The sequence below is a fragment of the Anas acuta genome, chromosome 4 (genome assembly GCF_963932015.1).
Source record: "Anas acuta chromosome 4, bAnaAcu1.1, whole genome shotgun sequence".
NCBI lineage: Eukaryota > Metazoa > Chordata > Aves > Anseriformes > Anatidae > Anas > Anas acuta.
The window spans coordinates 56,912,211-56,930,968 of record NC_088982.1 but is presented as its reverse complement, the minus strand read 5'-3'; the positions used below and the strand labels follow the sequence as shown (position 1 = coordinate 56,930,968).

The window sequence follows — 18,758 nt, the reverse complement described above, 5'->3', positions numbered from 1 at the left end:
CAAAGCATCATTATCACAGAAGAAAAGGTGATATAAGGATGGAAAATAAATTATAAGTAGGAGTGAATACTAAGCACTGATTGCTTTTAAATGTATGAACCCCCCTGAGGTGGTGAAAGAAAGCAACACTTCGAATAACTTCACTAATAGATAATACTGTCTTAAATTTTAAGTTTGAGCTTTCAATATTGTATCTATGACTTTGAATGGAGAAACATTTGATTTTAAATAAGCGTAGTTTAGCATGACATGCTTCAGTTTGCTGGCTTTATTATCTGAAAACTCTGTGAAGTGGTAAGCATGCGTGACACAACGTTTTATTTGATTATGAGTTTTCCAGCACACTCTGGGTTGCCTCAGAAAGAGTAAGTGGAGGCAACCTGTTTAAAAAAAATAAAAATAATAATAAAATAATAATAATACTAATAATAATCTTGAGCTTGCTTAAGAAACTCTTCAGAAGCTTAGAGAGAACAAAATGCAAGGTTGTCACTATTTTGAGACTTTATGGATGTTTATGAGGTTTGAAGCAGAATTCATCTCCCACAATAGAGTTAGAGGGTGGTAAGTTTGCAAAGATATTGGACAGAAAGCATTGTAAAAATATGATAGAGTTCAGTCAGTTCCTGACACCTAGGAAAATAAATAAAAATTAAAACAAAACAAAGCAAAACTAAACTTTGTGGCAGTTTTTTGTTTTTGTTTTTTTAACTAAAACAAGCAAAACTAAACTTTTGTTCTCTTGTGGCCCCTTAGCTTGGGACAAAAAAAAAAATTTGAAAAAAAATAAATTGAAATAGAAACCTGTCTTCTGAATCCTAAATGGATTTAGGAGGAACTGTTCATTTAATAATTCAGTAAAAGCTAAACAATTATATTACATTAATCTTTAAACAACACCTCACTAAATGTGATGCAAAGGTTAACATTATTCCCATACTCTGCAGTCACATAGGATCTTGAAGGCTAGTTCAGAAAAAGGAGTCTAAAAGAGCAGCCTGAGAAGCCTTTGCATGCATTTCACAAAAGGGTTTTTTAATTGTGAACACAGGTTGTTTTGACTTACCAATGATAAATGTCAGCTGCATGAATTCTAGTTAGGCATGAACTAACAGTATTCTGATTCTTTCTTTCATTCTGTTGTACAGTGAAGATATAATGTCACAACATGCTGCATCTCTCTTTGGCCCCAGGGCATGGTACAGGACTCAGGAAACCTAGATTCAATGGTTGGCTTGGATATAATCTTATTGTGGAAGTTTGGTTAAATCTCTTAGTCAATTTTCTGGGAATTAAGCACCTAAATGCTTTTCAAGATCAAATCCTCTCTGGAAAATAAGAAGTAGAGAAATCCATATTTTCATAGAACCTGCAAAGTTAAGATTTTGTCAACACTTATAAAAAGGACCAAACAGAAATAAACATTTAGTTAGAAAGAGCTTGGAATAACTGTCAGATTCAGATGCTGTACACCACAAACCTCTATGTCCAACTTTGCTATTTGCCAGCTGAATGCACTTTGGAAGTTATTTCACTGGATTGTGCCTCAGCTCTCCCATCTGGAAAATATTATCAATCTCTTCTTTAAAGCATTTTGAGATCTACTAAGGTAGCTGTGTAATAACAGTTTGGTTTGCTGTTCTCACTGAACCCAAACCTAAAGGGGAAATAAAAGCTGATTGTCAGGAACAGCAATAGAGTATTTTTATTATTAGTTGCTAATGAGTACAATGGGTTTTTTGTTGTTGTTGTTTGTATTGTTGAAGTAGCATGCATAAATACAGAGATATCAATCATTAATATTAGTCCTCATGAGTAAATATAGGTGCCTATATACAGCTCTCAGAGAACGAACTCTATTTTTGCCTCTTTTGATACAATGAATTTCTCAGAACATCCTCCCAAGGTATAGGTTGATGAGGGACAGGCCTTTCAGTCCTGCTGATGTGACTTGCAAGAGTGTAAAATATATGTAAAGAATAATCTGCCCTTCTAAATGCAGGTATATTGTAGCTTTCCTTACTTCTAATTTATGATCTCCATTTCACAGCAAATATATCTAAGCTGAAATCCTGGCCTCAGGGAAGCCAGTGTCAGAACTTCTATTGACATTAATAGATCGTCTTAAGCCTCTGTAAACAAACAAAATATGCCATTCAATCTCTATCACCTGCTTCAGATTTGATAAGGGCATACTTCAGTTTGTATCTATTTAAGATTTAGACTAATGATGTACTTAACTGTTTCAGTTTCAGTGCTAATATGTGGTGGGCGTGTTGTTTGTGGGTTTTTTTTTGTGTGTGTCCCCCAGTTATATATATATATTTATTTTTTTTGGACAGCTATCACCTACTCAAATAAAACACCATTTTATTGACATTCCAAATTGCTTTGCTGTTTCACATATGCCAGAGATACTACAGACTTAAAATGTAGTAGAAACAATTCTAAGTAGACACTTGGCTCTCATTCACACCAGTATGAGTTAATCAAGTACAATGCAACTCTCATTCAATATAACAATACAAAGAGTAGAAGCATTCATGTGTCATTTTCTTTTCTGAATACTCTTCTTATCCCTCCCCATTTCTAGTATACCCCTGCAGATATTTCTAAGATGTAAATTGTTGTAATTTGAAGGTTTTTTGGTTTTGGTTTTGTTTTTTGGGGGGGGGGGGGGGGGGGGGTGTTCTTCATACAAATGACTAGGTACGTTAGGATATACTACTGGCATTATTATTAAATGTCACTCAAATCTTTATTATTTAGTCCTGTTTAAGAAGCACTTTTATTATAGAAATAGATCATTTTAATTTATTTTTAAATTTAAATTTTTAAATTTAAATCTATTTTTAAATACTGGCTACTTTTTTGTCTCTTATAGCAGATACTAGAAGAGAATTAGTTTGCCAGGCAGCAAAATTTGCAGACTTTACTCCCATAACAGCAGGCTGACATACTGAAGAGGGTAAGACAGTCTAAACAGACCACTGTTTTCCCAAATGAACCACAGAAATGTACAATTCCAAAATGTCAGCAAGAATCCTGTGCTATCATGAAGGAATCTCAAACACAAGATTAAAAGTATTAGGGAAAAAATTGCTAGTAAAAAGCCACTGATGCTTCTCCATTGTGAATAGATTTACACATTTAACTAAGTATGCATGTATGCTTTCCAAAAATTCTACAGGTAATGATATAGACTGTAAGAAGGAAACAGAAGAACCTTCTTTATCATTCAGAAGGACCACGTCTACCTGTGTTCACATGGATAAGAGGAAGCAGCACTTCAGCTCTGTGCCCTTTCCCTTTTAAGTATAATTAATGCTGTGTATTTTCACTGCACCTAATTATAGAGCTAAAATATCAAAACTATCTGTGCATACATAAGAGCTCCTGGGTTTATTAGTATTTCCTCTAGCTCAGGCACTGAATGACACTGCGCTTGAACTCTCTTTATTATGCTGGAATAACAGATTGTCTCCATCAGACAAGAATGACTTTTTTTCCAATTTGTTTGATTTACTGCATCTGAGGTCTAAAAGAAACCAGGAGAAAATATTATCCAGCTTCCATTCCTAATACAAAATGGTTATTCTGAAGATAAATATAATAATAATAATAATCAATAATATAAATCTTTAAGGTGTTCTAGAGCACCTTAAAAGTGATATCTTAAAGGAACATGATAGAGAAATTATTAGAAGGAGAAACATCTGTCTGAATTTTATCTTACTTTGATGGACAAGTCTGTTAGGACAAATCTGGAAGGGGCTAGTAAAAATATTAACCCACTGTTCTTATAGTTCAGAATTTTTGTACTGAAACCCTATACTAAAATACCTTCTAGAGCAGGTCCATTTTTTCAGCTAATTGTGGAAAAGAGAAGAGAAGACAAAAACAGTATTTTCCAGAGTATCAAATGGAGGTAAGTGCTGTGTTAAAGGTGCAGCAAAAGTTACTCATTGCCATGCAGTAAGTTAAATATTGAGCAACATTCCTGGGACTGGCATAATCGGCAGGAGCACTCTACACCAGGAGACCTTTTGAGGACTGTGGAGTCGAATATCTCACTTAGCACTTAACTCCTAAAACCTGAATAGAACGGAACAGGAAAAATAGTTCAGTGGGAAGGAATATAAAAAGAATATCCAGTCCAACTCTCTGACCACTGCAGGACTAACCAAAAGTTAAAACATATTAATGAGACTGTTATCCAAATGCCATTGGAACATTGACAGGCATGGGGCATCTACCACCTCTCTAGGAATCTTGTCCCAGTGTTTGACCACCCTCACAGTAAATACATTTTCCCTAATGTCCAGTGTGAACATCCCCTGGTGCAACTTTGTGCTGTACCCTCATCTCCTGTCATTGCTAAAGAAGAAGTACCACTCCGTCTGGTTATTCCTCCATGGGTTTGCTGATAAAAGCATTGATACCTTTCAATGCACTTTTTTAAACAACAGGTAGTAAATATAGGCAAGCTTAGAGAGAGGTAATCAGAGAAATAAAGGGTAACTCTAACAATTTATAATATTAAAATTTGTAGGGCATCAACACCATGTCTGAGGATGTCAGCCGAACTGTCCTCAGTGGTTTGACCTCCTTAACACAGTCCAGATACCTGAATCAAGATAAGTCTAGCCTGGGACAAATCAAGCTCCCTTTTCTGCTTTCTAGCCCTTCAAACTCTGCTCCATAGGAATTCTTTCATCAACAAGGAGGGAGTGGGGCAGGGGGGAGACCTGGAAAGGCATTACCAAGTTTTCACATATGGGAAAAGTGATGTCATGCAAAACCCAACATTGATTTTCACATCTCACAACCCCATTGATTTTTGCCAAAGTGCTTCATTCAGACAAAATATGCACTTCCAAAATGTGCTCTTCCAAACACTTATCTGCTATTCTGAATGTTACTTCTCTATGCCCTCTCTCAAAGAAAGTAATCACAAATCCACCACCACATCTCACTGCTATCCTAGTCTGCATGCATGCTGATTTTGCAGATAGTCTCCATGGAGCTGATCTTAGCACAGATTTTTCTGTAGTTTACAGCTACCTCCATTTCTGTCCACAAAATAAGGACGTACTAGATAAACGTACTCAGAGTCTTCAAGAGTCACAGAGGGCAGGATTTTTCCTTGGAAAAGGAAAGAATACTCAAGTGCTAAAAAGTAACTAATAGGAAAAATATGTTAAAAGTTTTTTTTTTTTTTTTAGAAAATACTGTAGGAAAAAAGGAAAATTCCTAGATACGGGAAGATTTGTAATTTTAATTTGCATTGTTAATTTTTATGTGCATTAGAATTTTAGATAGCCAAAGAAATCAGAAGGCATATGAAGCCATAAGAATACAATGAAAGTCTAAGCAGAAGTGCCAGTTTAAGTACTAAAGTCTAATTCATGTTGCAGAAGATAAACTTTGCATAACAACTTTTCTGAATTACAGCTATTCTACAGCTGTTTTAAACAGTAGTTCAAAGTCATGCTAATGGTTTAAATTCAAAAGTTTGTTGTACTTTAAATAAGAAGGATATGATCTACTGTTCCATATATTGGCTAAATTAATAAATGTTCCAAAATCTAGTCAGATAAGTAACAATAACAATCCAGTATCATGGTAATGTTTGTCTTTAAAATGTTGGTAGGTTCTGTAGAGGATAAAAATATCCAAAACTCTTCTTTGGAACCAAAACACAGAATAGCCTTTTTTGAATCAACAAAAGAAATAGTAAATCAAGAAAAATCTCCCAAAATCTGAAAAGAAATCTCTTTTGAGTGATCCCCAAAAGGACAAAGAATTTGTTATTGTCAGGGCTTGCTGGGCATAAAGGGCTCTCAACTCTACAAAATGCCCAAGGATTACTTCTTCACTAGGTAGCACACAGACTTCCATCATCTTTTTATGGCTCTGCTGCTGAAGGGCACACGCTGGGTAAACATGACTTTAAACAGCAGAATAGTACAGAGACAGAAGTGTAGAAAGAAATGGAGACAATAAGAGTCTGTTTGATCATTCTTAGTTATAAACCCCCCATAGGAGTAAATCCCTAAGATTTGTTCAGAAAATGTCTGCAGCCCAAAGGGAACTTTCCATGTGAAAAAAAGAACAGAATGCTTTATTATATTCTGAAACCAACGATTTGGGTTATTCCTGAGAAATGTATTTGTTATGGGGAAGCAAGTGAACTATTTATGGCTTCTCTTGTACAAAAAGGAAGAACTTATTTCCTGGAGACTCTCTTTCTAGACTTAATAAATATCTTGAACTACTAAGTCATATACTAGATTTTCATGCAACTTAGAAAAGAAAGAAAAAATAATCATAGTCTGAACAACACAGTAAATTAAATTTCAGTATTAAATTTTCAGTTATATTAACCTCATGAAGAACAGCTTTTAAGTAAAAGTTTTCTAGTTAGCAGTACCCTTGCTTTGTCCTCCAGCATCAGAGCAAATTACTTAAATAAGTGACCTTCAATGCAACACTTCTTTATGCTACACTTGTTCTTGTGCTGGTGAAAATTGGAAAAAAAGAACATTTTTTTCCAATCAGCATTTCCAAGACTTCATGCTTGGAACAGTGAAATCATCAGGACCAGGTTTTTGTGACTTTTAATATATCTGAAATCAAATGTTTCTTTCCTAATGTTGCATCCTTCTGTTTAACAATATACTTGTGCTCCTATTTCCATTTTTCATTAGCCAGCAGTAAAGCTAGCATGCACAGCAATACTTGCAGATGACAATCAGAAATAGCTGACATGGTTTAGAGCATCCGGTCTTTTGTTCATAACCACCTCTTTGCTCCAACTCTCTGATCTGGCAAAAGAGACGGTGGAATGAACCAGACAAACACTCATGATTCTCCTCAGGGTGAAGCTAACTAGCATACAGAAAGCTATCCAGGCTGGTTGGTTGACTCATACGTACAGACAGGTGAAGACCTACATTTACATTCTGCAGTTCAGTCACAAAGAACTCTTTATCTCAGAATGTCATGTCATCTCAGAATTTGCTCTTGAAATTTTGTGCAGTGTCAGTAAAAGCGGCCATTTTATCCTAGGCTTGAAGTAGTTGCAGGTCAGTCATTGCTGAATTAACTCTTCTTTTTACAGGTCTACAGTCAGCCTTCTCCTACTGATATGAAGGGACCACCCTAATGCAGATACCCACCAACAAACTAATCCCAGTGCTTAAAAATTTTGACAGGTCTACTGCATGTCAGAGGGTTGATGTTCAGATTTCAAGAGAAGAAAGTGTTGCACCTATTTGATGGAAGCCACAGTACCTGGGCATCCTTTATATTCCTGAAAGTGCTTATGCTGCTTTATAGAACACTGACTGAGACTTGTATTTAGAACCAGGACTTCCAGCTGTTCCAGTACACAGCAGCATAGTCCTCATAGCACAGAGCATCTTGGCACTTGCCAAGAAAACTAGTGTACATTTATAAAAAGTAGTACTGTCTGTAATAATTATTCTCCTTCAGGCATATGCCAAAATCAGTCAGATAGAATGCTGGCAATATTGTTGGTAGGGTTCTCGGATAACAAAATGTTATTGGGTTTCTTTTCATTAAAACAGAAGCAAGGAAAAAGAAAACCTAGATTTATATATATACATGTATATATAGAGAGAGACAGATAATATATTTTATATTTCTCCTTCTCTGAAGGAGCAGAGATTAATCTACTTGCTCTTTCTGTGTTTCTGCTCTCACGAATAATTATGAAATGTTTGAAATTATGATTCATCCATAACAATGAGCAGATATATTAATAACTCAAGTAGAAATAAGACATTTACATCTCTTCTTTTAAGATAGCTTAATTAAGAAAATTTTTTGTGAACAGGTCACTATTATCTCTCCTGATTAATTCAGAAATTTGACTAGCAGGAGAAGTTACACAGAAAGAAGAACTTCAGAGGATGCTAAATAGAATTTCAATCACTGGTATTTCTACTGTCTAACCCATAAAATATGTCAGAGTGTGCGTTGGGGTATTGATTTTCTGATGTCTGGGAGATGAAAATACAAGTACCCAAGTGTTCCTCTTGACAGCTACATTAAGAAAATACTCAAGAAAAAAAAATAATTTTGTTTGTTTTTGTTTTCCAAAAAGTTATTCACATGCAGTGACAACTATTGTGAGGTAAACTTGATAAAATTAAGAACCTGATTTTTTTGTTTGTTTGTTTGTTTATGATTTCAAGAAAGACATAAGGGAATAAGAAATAAATAGCAAGGATTTGTAATATCAAGTTTTATATGAGTACCAACTTTTAGAAGCAGTGGAGTCTCGCAGATTCTGCAGTACATTCTTGTTCTCAAGTCACAGCAATCAAAAGGGAAACAACATGACACAAGCAGCAAAAAGCATAAGCAAAGCTTGTGTGATTCTGAAGTTAATGTATTTAATTAAATTGCATATTCACAGTGTATCTCATGTCAAAACCAAATTCAGATAAAATAAAAGATTCTACAATTTGCTATATCTAAGACCATTATTTCCTTTTCTGTTACTACAGTAATGTTGGGTTTTAACTCTGTTGTACAGTTCTTCTGGTGAGATTTAGCTTTTATTTAGGGAATTGTTGTATAGCATTGCTTAAAAAGAACATTTTATACTTCAGACATTTGACCAATATGCTGAGTTAAATTTCATTTAATTCTACAACAAGGTAGGGTAAGAAAAAAAAAAGTAATATCTTTCAAAATATCAGAACATTTTTAATCTTAGCATTGAGCATTCTGGGTTTTTGCTTAATATATCAGTTCTAATAATTACAAATCTATATACTTTTATCACTGCATACTATACAATGTCTCCCGAAATGATGGCTTATATTTTACACAGCTAGATGAAAATTAAATGATGTGATTTTCATGACAGCACAGGTAGTCTTTGTCATTTGCCTGAACATCCAGATTTCTGCTAACTGTTGTTGCAAAAGCTTAGGATAGATCTGAAACATGCACTTTTATTGAAATTTTATGATACTTACTGTAAAGTTCTCACCAGAGAATCAGGAGGGTCAGTTCTTAATTTAGACACTTATGAAGAAATAAGAAATTTCTTCATTTCAGACACTTTTATATTCATCTGCTGAAGAGAGTGGGTTGACTGCAAAAGAAGGCATATCTCTAATCATGTGTCAAGAATGGCACTGTCCATCATGGCAATGCAGTGAAGCCATGCTCCACCAACAATATCCATCAAATTAGCATAATGATATTAGGAGACTCTGTTGTAAGACAGAAAAAAGCAATGTCAAATAAATAAATTAATAATAATAATAATAATAAAAAAACACTACAGCAGATTCCAGAAATGCATAGTACTTAAACAGAACTTAAAACATAAAACAGATGTGGGTAAGAGGGTGTTTCTGAAATATTCAGACCAAGATGTGGTCTCACATAGAAAGTTTCTGCACAATGGAGGTTTCTAACTTTGTCTAAAATTTAGCTGAAAAATATTGAAATAACTCCAACTTTTCTTGTTAGGACATAGGTATGGTTCTGACAAATTTTTATTCATAAAATGCAATCCAGTATACCAAGCATGAGATTAAGCCAGTATTTTGTATTTAAATTAATCCTATTCAACTCAATTTTTAGTCACTAAGCAGACTGTATAATATCAATGCAATTAATTTGCCTTCATCTCAGCTTTTAATGAAAGGAAAGAGATGAAGGTGATATTAAAGATATCAGTATTGCTATGGGGAAGGTACAAAATGTTGTATTTAGACCATGTTACTAAAAAAATACATAGTCATGTAATTAATGATTTGTATACGTAGATATAAGGAGCAGCACCTAAATTTCTGGAGAAGTCATCACTTTGTTTGGATTCTTGGACTCTGAGAAGAATCAGAGTAATTCAGTATTTTCCATTCTAACACATCCAGGAGTAATTAGTTAAAAGTTGACTATAATAGTTAGATACTTTGTCAATTACTTCAACATTTTTTGTATCCAGGTATCATCTCTTTTCTTTCTTTCCTTCTTTCTTTCTTTCCCAGAAGAAATATTAAACTTGCTTGATTTATTTATATACAATAGAGAAATTTTGATAATGAAATTTTATTTTTTTTCTTTTTCTAAGTCTTCACTCTCTGCTTTGAACTAAATAAATACAGCAGTTTCTAAGTTAGCAAGCAAATCTTAGAATAAGAGTGAATAAAGTAATGAATCCATTTCATTTAATTAAAACTTTGAACAACACTAAACCATTGAGGATAATTAAATGTCTTTTTAAGGATTTTAAATTGGTATCGAGCTCTTAAATAAATACCAATTTAGGGTTGAGATGACTCTGAATCAGCAAGACTGCTATTCAGAAGCAACAAATTTTAATGCTTTTCTTTCATGATTCTTCTAAGACACAACTTTTCCAAAACACAATAATTTTCCATGCAAAGCTTGGTGCATATTGTTTTCTGCTTCAGTTAAAGCCCAAACTGTTTGAATAGAAAATGCATAGTCTTATGCATGTACAGAAGGTTATTGATTGCAATACTCTTTGATTCAAAGTACTTCTATTTTTCATATGAATGTACTTCCGATTATTATCATACAGCAGAAGCCTAATAAAAGAATGATAAAATTACATCACATCACAGAAATAACTAGATTGCCTCAACAGCTGCAGACTCCTTGCATTATTATTACCCATCAGTCCTAGAAATATCTCTTGGCAGAGGAATGGAATAAAAATATTATTTGCCACTGAGCAGTACAGCTGCTAAATATGTTTGGCCAAGAATTCATATAAAATCCTATTGAAACATCAGACAAAAAAGGTGCAAAGACACAAGAAAGGACTTTTATCAAGACTCTACTGTCAGCTTATTAAAAGATAACAAGAGAAATGTGCACGGTGCAGGTGGAAAGGGTTGGTTTTGTTTGTTTGTTTGTTTCTGTGATCATCCAATAACAAATAATAAGAATTTATTAGTTGGATATAGTTTCCCTTGAAATTAATGTTAGATACTGGTTTAGCAAAAAGGTAACTATTCTTATTTCACAGAGAGAAAACTAAACCTTACACTGAAGCAGAATTTTCCCAATCGCCATATAAGACATGTTTCTCCAGCCAGCCCCACCCAGACTTCAGTTGTTGTTGTTCCTAACTCTTAGCTCTGGTCAGGATCTATCTAGGTTAACATTTCCTTACACCCTTATCTATAATACCTCCCTACACAAGCAACCCTAGACCACAGGACTGACTTCTCCATTTTACCATGTTTTTCACTGAGAAGTTTCTTGCTCACTGATCTTCACATCTGTGTAGCTTTTGGCTCCTTTGAACAAGAAATAGGCAGTTTCTCTCACAGATCTCCTTGGTCCCAACTTCTCTGTCCCATCGTGTGGTCCCACTCCAGCATAGTCCTTGGACCCAAGCATGTTCAGTCACTCTTTGTAGCTGGCACATATCTGATGTTCAAGAGTCACTCAGAATAGAGGGAAACCTGCACAGGCACCAGGGAATGACTTCAGTGGAAACAGTTACTAAAAGAATGGCTGACCATGTACCAACTGCAGTCATTTAAAAGCCAGCCTTTGAAATGTTTTCACAGAAAGCTAAATGACTAACTCTGCACAAAAGACTGACATTGTGGAAAAAAAAAAAAAAAACTCAATCCATGCAGTTGCAGTCTGACAGAATTACAAGCATCTTAAATAGTACTATAAAATGGGGAGTTTCAAGTTATTTTATTTACAAGGTAGTTCATGGGGAAAAAGGGGAAAAGAAGGAGGCAGTTCCAGCCCTGCCTGTGGTATCCAGAGCTTTATCTTCAGTGTCTACCCAAGTGTGGCCTTACAATGAGTATTGTTATATAAAATACAATGACAGTCTGTGAAACAGTGGTGAAGTTTCAGCCTTCCCTACTGCTTTAAACTAGGCTTACTCTGATTCTCTTCTGAGCCCAGTGAAATCTTTGTAGTGTGTCTGCCTCAGCAGGAGAGGCAGTAAGTTGCTCTGGTTGTTCCAGGTTCACATAGCACCGGATGTTCTGCACAGGCAGATGCAGGTTTAAGTCTCCTCAGGTGGAGAAAATTGAGCTCAGAGCTTATATATTTAGAGGTATTGTTCTAACAACAAAGCTGGAGATGTGCCTTTAAAGAAACACGTCTCCAGCTTTTGCGCACAGTCTCTGACAGAACGAATTAGGCTTCCATCTCAGAAGGTTTCTGGTAATTGTGTATAAAGGGGAGAGACCTTGCTGCAATGACCCAAACACCAAGTAACAGACATCCAACTCCCATGATGTGGGACAACAGCATGAGTTCATTTACCTTCTCCTCAATCCTCAAATTCCCTACCAGCATAGCACAGGAGGCTCCTCTTTAGTGTGCCAGTTGTTTTGGTATCTAACAATAATTAAGCTTTGGGCTCCACTTCACCCGGAGGAAGCCTAAATATTAGATTACTCAGCAGTTTGGATAAACTTTCTATATATATATTTGACATTTTCTCAGGCCAGCCTTGAAGTTATATTCTCCTTTTTCTTTTTTTTTCTTTTTTTAATGTTAATACATAGTGAATATTAAGTTGCCCAAAACATATAGTCGCCCAATATAAATAAAACTGTGGGAAAATGGGACTGCTTTACTATAAAATCTGCATTAAGATACTCCCCTTCAAGGAAACAAAAAACACACCAGGGACTTTGCCAGGCTGAATCCCATTAGTCAGCTGTAAAAAGAAAATAATTAAGACTTTGTCTAAAAATAAATTTGATTTGATGAGAAGCATGCAAACCACAGCACAGTTATATCTGAGTTGTTCAATGAATTGAATGGTGCCCAGTGCCAGGACAAGAGACAATGGACACAAAGACACAGGCTGTTCTGTCTACGCATCAGAAAGTACTTCTTTACTGCGCAGGGGGCTGAGCACTGGCACAGATTGCCCGGAATGGTTATGAAGTCTCCCTCCTTGGAGATCTTCAAAAGTCCTCTGGACATTATCACTCAGGCTCTTTGTGCTCACCCTTTTGACCAGCCTACATGAAGCATCATAAATGATGAGGCCCTAAGGAGATAAAAGTTTCCTTAGAATAAGGACAAGTGTAAGGAAGACAACTTTACATGAATTTCCTAAATGTGATCAAATAATTTCAGATTTTAAGGTGTGAAAGATCTTAGAAGAAAAAGATAAGCACAAGCTAGACCTGCTCATTAATCACTTCCATAGGCACAACAGAACCATATGGCAATTTTTGTAGTCAGAGACAGAAAACTGACATAGGGAAGTAAACACTGAAATCTTCAAAAAGATTTTTTTCCGAATCAAATATTTTCCAAGAAAAAGCAGAACTTGTATTAGAGAAATGGCATAGACATCGCTAAAAATACCAAACAGCTAAATTCCACATCCAATCTCCCATTAATTGAAACTGTTTAGAACAGAATTGAAGAAGGGATATATGGAATCTTTGTATAAATGGAATATCACTAAAAGCATAGAAACTTTTTTTTAAGTTTCCTTGTTCAGTGATCAGATTTGAGAGATCTCTATTGACAATCTTTCCCATATTAATTTTTTCTACTAAAATTATTCTTGACCTGCTGTATTCATATCAGAAATAAATTACTAGCAAATTGAGCAGTATTCCAAAAACTATTGGACTTCATTGCTCGTATTATGTCCCCTTAATGCTATTACACTGAATAACAAAAGATTAAATCTTAATGCATATGTGTAATAGGATTCAAATGCAGGTCAGGTGCCAAGTCACATCTGGATTTTCTTGATCTTATTACTTATGTGTATAATCTTAGCATCATGTTAATATAATCACCATGTAAAAACTACAATTGCATTACATATAAATATTAGAAATTTTAGGGTTGCAAAGGCAAATATTAAATAGCAATAAGGAGATGGGATTACCTGTGCAATAAGCTACTTTACGGAATTACACAATGCTTTTAAAAACAGGAACAGTATTCACTCTGGTCCATTTATAAGGGGGGGGGGGGATGGGAGGGGCAGAGTCCATATTAGAAATTTGAGAGTGCCATTGACATTTCATTGTTACCTGGATATATTGATGACTATTAATGATTGAATGTGTATTAAAATGTAAAAACTATGGCTCAAATCAAGACCACATACTAATTAACTGCAGAGCATCACAGAAAAGAAACTAAGTTACATTGTGCCCTGCTGTTATGAGGATTATATTAAGTTCAAAATGGGCTTCCACCATTCATACAATTGTTAGGAACTACCAATCATTCCTCTGCCGAGGGACATGCAGAAAGTACTCAATTCAATTAATCTTTTGTCTGAAGGCAGAGTCCCAGAAAGTATTACAAATCCATGATGGTCATACTAGAACTCAGTAACTTGGGAAACTCTGAAATACAAGGACGTAACACAGGAAAATGCTGAAAAGACCAGTACTTGCTAAACTTCAGATTAGTTCCAGGAAGAAACTATCTGTTCACGCAGAAGATTGGTATATAAATTTAAGGATCTGTGTCAGGATTTTTTATTAGCTAATAAGACAAAGTCTGTTAAGGGGAAGGAGAGCCAAAGGAAAAAGGAAGGCTGGAGAAAGAGGATTAAGTGAAAATGTGGAAGTAACCTAGAGAAGTGTGCTGAGGAGAAAAGACTGTTCAGAGCATAGGCTCCAGAACCTCATTTGATATCACAATTTCAGTCCCACAGATCTTTGCCTGAATTGCATCAGGTCCTGTGGGGCTCAGCTGAAAGAGAGAGAGAGAGAGAGAGAGAGAGAGAGACAAAGAGACAGAAGAAAAGGATGCTGGGATGCTACTCTCTGCAGAACAGGTTTAATGCACTTTTGTCTGTCACCTCTTGAGAATCCACCACTTATGCTTCTGCAGCCCTACACATTGCAGAAAATTCCCAAGAAGGTTTAGGGTTGTGATTTCAGCACAACAGGCTCCAAGACTCTTTTTAAAATGCTTTTTTTTTTTTTTTTTTTAAGGTCGTCCAGAAGAGTTAAGAGAATGACGGCTTGCATAAGCGTTTCAGGAGGAAAGAAGTACAGGACATCTAAGCTTAAGTCAGACGAACAAGAAAAGCAAAACTAGATGTATACTGTGTAGAAATTAAATAAGTTAATTGGCCAGGACATGGTACAAGGATTAAAGACAAAAGTACATACATATCCAATTAAAACAATAAAATACAATAAAATTTGCTAAAATATTTGATGCCTGGGATTTGTGTGGTGGCTGAAAACTGTGAAGAGAAAGGAAGTCAGAGACAGATATCTGGAATTTGCACATTCAGAAGGGAAGATTTTAGTATCTTCCATGTCTTCAACATCAGGTTGCTCAGTTAATCTGTCTGTCAGTGTTGACACAAGGATGAAAACCCATTTATGCAGAAGAGCTTCAGGTGCCAGTCTTTTTCTGAATGTTTCCACTCCCAAAACAGAGACAGTTGAAAGCATGAGCTATCTACTCCTAAATTTCCACAGCCAACATTCAAATATTTTGTCAGCATAAGCTGACAGTCATCTGACCAATTTCAGTTCAACTATAAAAAGTGTGTGTTTGGGGGGTATTAAGCATAATTTGGACCTGATAATAGACTCTCAGGTCTCAGATACCAACCTTCTTGCATGTTTGCCTGTACCACCACCAGTAGGACAGCCTGTGAGGTACATTCCTTCCACCATATGAACACAAATATGAGTGTCCAGCACCTCAGATTTCAAGCTAATTTTTTTCTAAAACCTATTCCCGTATATCTTGTCTCCCTCATTAGATTTCCATCTGGGCCAAGACAGAGGCAGCCACACATGAAATTTTTGCATTCAACATTCTGTAGCTGGACACAAACTGTGAAGGCAGCCAAGGCAGATCCCAGATTCTAATACCCACAGATCAGGTATATTCATAAACAACCTAGTTCCTCTTTCAGTGAAACAAAAAATATAATGCTATTTTAAAGGTTAAAGAAGAATAATGAAAAATTTGACTTAAACTCCAGACTGGGAAAAAATAATTTTATTTTTTTTTATTCTTGGCACATTGCCAGAGCTTCCATTGCATTTGGATTAAGGGTATAAAATAAAACATATTTAATTTTATATTCTTTAATTGTTAATAACTATGGAAAAATACATACTGGAAATATTGAATACTTTTCAGATTAAAAATAAAGTATTTTTAATATAGCAGAATTTATTTTAATTGAAATAAATATTGATTTTTTCTTATCTTAGCACAGCTTTGCAAAGACAAGAAATTTCAATCTATTTTCCTTAATGAGTTTTATTGGTCATGCTAGCAAACATTACTTAACCACAAAATTGATTCTCTACCATGGAATTAGGTCATAGTCAAACATTCCTGGAGTATTTAATTTTCTGACCCTATTAATATTCAGCTATGGAATTTTTAAGAATACATATACTGTGTTTGCACATTGTTTAAACAGAACAGTTTCAGGATTTCAACAATATTGTGGTTGGATTATTATGGACAGTCTTTTGGAGCCTTAGTTATTGAAGCTTACCAACAAAACTGTCCCCAAAAGGGCTTTGTAAACATATATTCATATATCCCCGTGTTATGGGGTAAGTATTACAATACTCTATAAGCTAGACATAGTTGATGCACTTAAAAAGTTTAGCAACTTACATGCAACTTACTTACATGCACCTCTAAAAATGATGTTAAAAAAAAAAAAAAAGTTGTTTCAGGCCTGATTTGAATCATTTATTCTACGGGAAATATGGGAAATCTAATTTGTATTCCACTAAGTCACTGTGAGAATCATTTGTGATAAGAAAGAAGCTACAGAAATGTATGTTTGATGCTAAATCAGTGAGCAGTTCTGCAACACACAAGAAATGCAGTAAACGTCAAGCCAACTGTCTGAAATTCCCTCTGCTGTGCCTATTTTTCTCTCCCAAACACAAACAGCTGGAGAAAAACTTGTTCCCTGGGGCCTAAGGATGCACTTCCCATCACCTCTGTGCCCAGACAGGCACTTTCACATAGATGAGAAAAAGTATCTGTATCAAAACTACAACTTAAAAGTAATTGGAACACATTTTCCCAATGAAAAAAAAAAAAAAAAAAAAAAGTAAATAAAAGTGATATTAATCACTTGGATTTTTAATTACCTTTTATTTTTTCAGATCAAATAAAGAAATTAGCTATCATTTATTATAATATTGACCATGGTGTTAACACAAAAGTTCCCTAACTGGCATGTGTTTTATTAAAATAATAATCTTCTATCTTTTTCTTTTTAATATAAAGTGAAAAGCTGAGAAAACGTAACTATGATATGACTTACAAACAGAATTATTAATGCCAGTAAATTGGATAATGCTCCTTATGACATGGAATAGTAAGAACTTTCTTAAGAACTCCCCACTTACCTCAACATGCACCAATAATATGGTCCTTACACTTATTTCTGAAGTCTGCTTTAATGGATGGGGGGTACTGTATGGGTATTCCATTTTCTTTTCCATGTAGAAACTTCTTTTTTTTGTCTTTACTGCATGTACCCCAATGATTTATAAATAAATAAGATGAAACAACATCCACAAATGACAGTGGACATGTCTCTTCTGTAAGCAGATAAATATGAGTTCAGACATTTCTCAGTGGTAGCAGTAGACTATTTGGCAGCTGTTTGCCAAGGATAAAAATGGTGGCAATCTGGGATAAGTCACAGATGTGCTGGTTGTAAACATTGCTCTTTTAAAATCCATTGCATACTCCTTGTTTATCTCTCCTCTTTAATATTTTAAATTGTATTTTATTGTCATACAAATTTTGTCTATATGCCCTATATGCATTCCAGAGAGGAAATGCTTACTGTTGAATTAAGAAAGTCACAAAAAACATGAACTATAAAATCAGTTTCCCGCACTTATATATACATATATATGTGTGTATATATATATACATATATATACATATACATATATATATATATACATATACATATATATTTAGAATCCTTAGTTTAGAATACTTTCTGTAGATCTTGGATACAGATTCAGACAGCAGCTTTTTTGCCCAGATTTTACACAAAGTGGAACTGAGTCACAGAAAAAATAAAGAAAATATATACATATATATATATATATATATATATACACATGTATATATATATATTATTTTATTATATATAATGTAGAAAATATCTGCCTTATCTCACCAATTGATTCAGCAAAAGATCCAGGAACCGGAATTCAAGAGATCTGAGCTCTAATACAGACACCAGAGATGTGCTGCTCCAGACATGCAGAGTGTATTATCCCTAAAAAAAGTTTGCATTTTGAATTTAGAGTGTTAGACCTCTATTTTAGAAATCAAATGAGTCTCCTAAGGTTTTTTGATACACTAATAAGAAAAGGAAAGTGAAATGGCATACATAAATGTAGACAGGCAATGTTCATAGGCTAACATATAGTTCAAGAAAAAATGTTAATTGAGCCCTAAAGGAAGCTTATATGCCCTCAAAGGAGCAGAAATATCTGTACATAAATATTAGAAGATAAACAGTAAGTGGAATTTTACAGAAAATACAAATGCAAAGCTAAAATACAGCCAAACAAGAATAAGGTCAACAGCACAGCTGCTACTACAAGGGCAGAATATGGTTATTTGGTAAAAGCATTAAGTAATTAGCAAAATTACTAGCTGAATAAATAAAAATGTAGGCACTGATTTTAAGTGTAGCACCTCAAAAATGTCTTAAGATCCTTATCTAAGATAATTTCTATAAA

General features: G+C 34.7%; 1 long non-coding RNA gene across 1 annotated transcript; it reads right to left on the bottom strand.

Moving 5' to 3' along the window:
• Positions 1–8,257: 8,257 nt before the first annotated feature.
• Positions 8,258–18,291, bottom strand: LOC137856254 (uncharacterized). Its single transcript, XR_011096310.1, has 4 exons — positions 18,188–18,291; positions 17,397–17,591; positions 11,258–11,486; positions 8,258–9,254 (listed from the first exon to the last, which is right to left on the bottom strand). It is a non-coding gene; the product is annotated as an uncharacterized lncRNA (long non-coding RNA).
• Positions 18,292–18,758: the final 467 nt, after the last annotated feature.